Here is a 4,917-nt window from a genome sequence, read left to right as displayed (position 1 = left end):
CTCAAAGAGAGCAATAGCTCTAGCGAGAGGGCAGACAGGGAAAAGGTCAAATCAGTAGCATCCTGTTGGCAATGGCTAGGATTTGGGTGTCTACTCAGAGAGTTACAAGAAGCTACTGAATATATCTAAGTGAGAGTGTGACATGATTTCAGTGATGTTTGCAACTTATATACTCAGGTATGATGTAGATTTCAGTAAGGCAAGAGGTGCACAAGAAAATAAAAAAGATACTGTGACAATTTCAGAGAGGGAGAGATACCAGCAGTTAAAATTATTAAAGTGAAGATAAATTTAGTGGATAAATATAAGATATACTTAGGATCTAAAATTAGTAGAATTTTAGAAAAACATATGAAAGAAAAGTTTGGGAAGAAACAAATATAAAATCTGTGAGTGTCATTAACTCCCAAAATGATTGCTGATTCTGCATAAAATCCATCTTTGAAAAATATTGTGGGAATTTGAGGATGAGTAGGAATCCAAATAATGAAGTTTGACCTATTAAAACAACCAAAGGAAATATTCTATGTTGTAGCACTGAGCTTTTAAGAGAGGACAGTAGGAGACACAGAGAGAGAGAGGGAGACACAGAACCTGAAACAGGCTCCAGGCTCTGAGCTGTCAGCACAGAGCCCCACAAGGGGCTCAAACCCATAAACTGTGACATCATGACCTGAGCCGAAGTTGGACACTCAACCGACTGAGCCACCCAGGTGCCCAAAAACAATTTTTAATATGTGTATCTTTTTGCCTAGTTGCAAATTATCACACTAAAAGGTAGGCCTGTATGAGCATTTGCTGAAAGGTAAGAAAATACAGGACAATAAAAACAAACCGAAGCAGTTGACACATAGAAGAAGCTCATAGAACACATGAGTCTTTGCATTCTCACCCAGGGAGAAAAAAAAATGATAGATCAGCATTTCTACCCAGTGATGTTCACTGGAGTGTGCCCAAGAAGAAAAATACAAGCCATTTCCAAATCAGTAGCCCAGACAAAATAATCAAGATGAGGTAATACATAAGTTACGATAGGAAACAGTGGGTTAGAGATGGAGAATCAGATACAAACATGAAAATCAAGAATTGATACCTCTGGGAGCAAACAGCAAGGATACATTAGAAAATGAAAAGTTTGTTTGTTTGGTTTTGTTTTTACAAGAGTTTAAATAAGTTACCATAGGGCTGGGGCATAGTTTCTCATATTTATGGCCACAGATTTCTTTAGGGGACCACTGGAACTGAAAATGTTGACACTTAAATGCACCTGGAGATTAGCTCCTCGAGTTAGATTTTAAGAACAAGTGCAAAAAATCATTTTTTTTCTAACTTTATTTTTTAATTTTTTATCATTTCATTATTTTTTTCCTTTTTTTAAGTTTATTTTGAGAGAGGCAGAGCACGAGCAAGGGAGGAGCAGAGAGAAAGAGAGAGAGAGAGAGAGGTTGAATCCCAAGCAGTCAGCATAGGGCTTGATGTGGGGCTCGATCCCACAAAACCATGAGACCGTGAGACCTGAGCCGAAATCAAGCGTTGGAAGCTCAACTGAATGGGCCACACAGGTGCCCTATTATTTTTTTCATCATGATAAGTGTACTCTTTAATCCCCATCCCCTATTACCCTCATCTTCCCACCCACCTCCCCTCTGGTAACCATCACTTTGTTCCTTATAGTTAAGAGCCCGTTTCTTCATTTCTCTCTTTTTTTTCCCTTTGCTCATTTGTTTAGTTTCTTAAATTCCATATATGAATGAGATGATAGGGTATTTGTCTTTATCCTACTGGCTTATTGCACTTAGCTTTATACTTTCTAGATCTATCCGTGTTGTTGCAAATGGAAAGATTTTATTCTTTTTTAATGGCTGAATAATATTCCACTGTGTGTATATAAACCAGTTTGAGCGTCTGACTTTGGCTCAAGTCATAGTCTCATGGTTCCTGAGTTCAAGCCTTGCATCAGGCTGTCTGCTGTCAGTGCAGAACCTGCTTCAGATTCTCTGTCTCTTCAGATGCCCCTGTCTCTGCCCCTCTCCCTGTTCACTTTCTCTCTCTCTCTCTCTTTCAAAAATAAATAAATGTTAAAAAAACTTTTTAAAAAAGGCTAAAAGTTTAACCATTATCATTCTTTTTGATACCGATACTTATGCCATTTTATCTTTAAGAATAAAGAAAACGGGGCATCTGGGTGGCTCAGTCAGTTAAGCGTTCAACTTCAGCTCGGGTTATGATCTCACAGTTCAAGAGTTTGAGCCCCATGTCAGGCTCTGTGCTGACAGCTCGGAGGCTGGAGCCTGCTTCGGATTCTGTGTCTCCCTCTCTCTCTTCCCCTCCCCTGCTCAACCTCTATCTCTCTGTCTCTGTCTCTCTCTCAAAAATAAACAAACAAAAAGAATAGAGAAAACTTATTAAAAAAATGGTATGCTATGGTAGATAGCGTGGCCTTTGATAAAACAGCAGCTTTACTCCTGTCTCCTTCTTTGACAATGTTTGTGACCTTGAGCTGATCACTGAATCTCTGAGCCATGGTTACGCCATTTAGCCATTAGGAATAACAAAATGCACCTCCTAAGAGTTTTTCTCCGAGGATTTCAGAGAGTATATCATGCTACTGGCATGCATATGTATATGTATTTTAATTTTATCATATATAATAAATATAAGACAGTTTTATTACTATTAACATTATTGACATTAACAAAAATGAATAACAATATTTGGACAATTATTACTCAAAATTTAGGAAGAAGAATAATCAGAAAGTGGGAGATTATCAAATATGATTCTGTTATGTGATGCAGTATGTAGCTAATAAGGAGATTATTACAAAGAACGTGAAATACCTTTGAAAATGATGACACTCCTTCCAGCTTTCTCCTTTGATTATTCCCAATATAGCATTCCCCTGAAAAAATTGAGACCTCCAGAACATTATCTTTTCTTTTCCCATACCTTCTATTTTCATTGACTTCGTACCTTAGCTTGAGTCTATGGTCTGGCTCTTCAGAGACTCTCTCATCAATATTGTATATTCTTTTGCCTCATTTTCAATCCATGCAGGGCTCTTCACCCTTCTGGAAAGGGAAAAAAAATAAAACTACCTTTTATCAAGGTCTTAATATTTGCCATGATTTGTGCTAAACATCAATGTAAAGTAACTCATTTAATATCATTCTTAGGTGTATTTATTAAATTTTCACAACAGTTCTTTTCACAGACCTATCATCCTCATTCTACAGTGAGGAAGCTAAGGTCCTGAGTAGAGACATGTATAACTGCCTAGGAGACATCTCTGCCTCACTGCTTACAGACACAGAATGCCCTAAACTGGATGGATTCCTTTTATCCCTTTTCCAAATCTAGTGTGTAAAACATTGTTTAGCACAAAAGAATCAATCAAAAAACAACTGTTCATTAATGAACAGAATCATTCTATTTCTGTGATCCTTGTTAGTAAATGAAATCACCCTTTATCAGCTAAAATCAGAAATGCAGAGGTCATTATTCACTATTCTTTCTCCTTAATCTACCACATACAGTATACCACATACAACCGATCACTAAGTTCTAGTCTTTTTTTTTAATGTTTATTTATTTTTGAGAGAGAGAGAGAGAGAGAGCATGAGCAGGGGAGGGGCAGAGGGAGAGGGAGAGGGAGGCACAGATTGTGAAGCAGGCTCCAGGCTCTGAACTGTCAGCACCAAGCCTGATGTGGGACTCAAACCCATGAACCACAAGATCATGACCAGAGCCAAAGTTGGACCGTCAACTGAGTCATCCAGGTGCCCCTCTATTCCTTCTAAATCACAGAATCTCTCTTTCATCCACTTTTATCCAACTCTACTGATAACACCCCATAACATCCACACCAACACACTTATCACATGGATTACTGTAGCTTGATTCTCCTTACTTGTTCTACCTCTTTTCTAATGTGCTCCTCATACCTTTAACCAGATTACCTGATTATAAGTGTGGCCCTATCACTTATTTCATACTCATGCCATTTGGGTAAAGTTGAAACTCCTTACATGAATTGTAAGACCCTATGTGATCAGAACCTGCTACCACAGATTCATTTTGTGCTAAGCTTTCTTTCATGAATTGTTCCAGAGATGCTATAATTCTTAGTATAAATTTAATATAATTTTTTTGCTTAAATTCATCATATTTTTTCTTAGCCCATGACTAGTGCTCGTGTTTTTCTTTGGTTGGTTTGGTTTTTGTTTTTTTCTCTGCATGGAATTAGTGTCCTATCTTATAAAAATACTATATTCCTTACTTTTCTATTATTCAATTCTCGGCTTAAATACCACTTCTAAGAACTTTCCCCAGATCCTTAAGATAACCTTCTATGTGCTCTCCCTAGCACAGTTACATTGATACAGTAATGATAGTGTTTTGTAAATTTGTGGCACATATTTTCTTTCTTGTCCCCGCTAGATTTTTAAGTTCTGTTAATGAAAAGAACATGTTCGTCACCTTAGCCCCATCACAAAATGAGCAATGATAAGTGAAGTAATTTTAAAATACAATATAAAACATCTTTCATTCACCTTGCTGTTCCCAAATCTGTTGAGGTTCCTGTGAATTAGAACTGATTTCTCCAAAGAAACAAAAAAAAAAAAAAAAAAAAGAGAGAAAAATGCAATTGGAATTCACAAATTCTAGGAGTAACAAAGGCACTTATGATTCCTTTGACCTTTGAGATAGACAATAGGAGGACATGCATAAATGCTGGTGTTGGGGATGTTGGGGTCATATAACCAAGCCCTGGCATCCCCATAAGGGCAGTATTTAAGTTTCCAGTTTTCCTAACACATCCTTAGGGAAATGCATGAAAAGCCTGGCTGGGGACAAGTAGAATGGCCCAGCTACTATCAAAAAAAAAAAAAAAGAAGAAAGGAACAAGGAAAAATC

This window comes from Felis catus, chromosome D1 (assembly GCF_018350175.1).
Source record: "Felis catus isolate Fca126 chromosome D1, F.catus_Fca126_mat1.0, whole genome shotgun sequence".
NCBI lineage: Eukaryota > Metazoa > Chordata > Mammalia > Carnivora > Felidae > Felis > Felis catus.
This window is presented reverse-complemented; position numbering follows the sequence as displayed.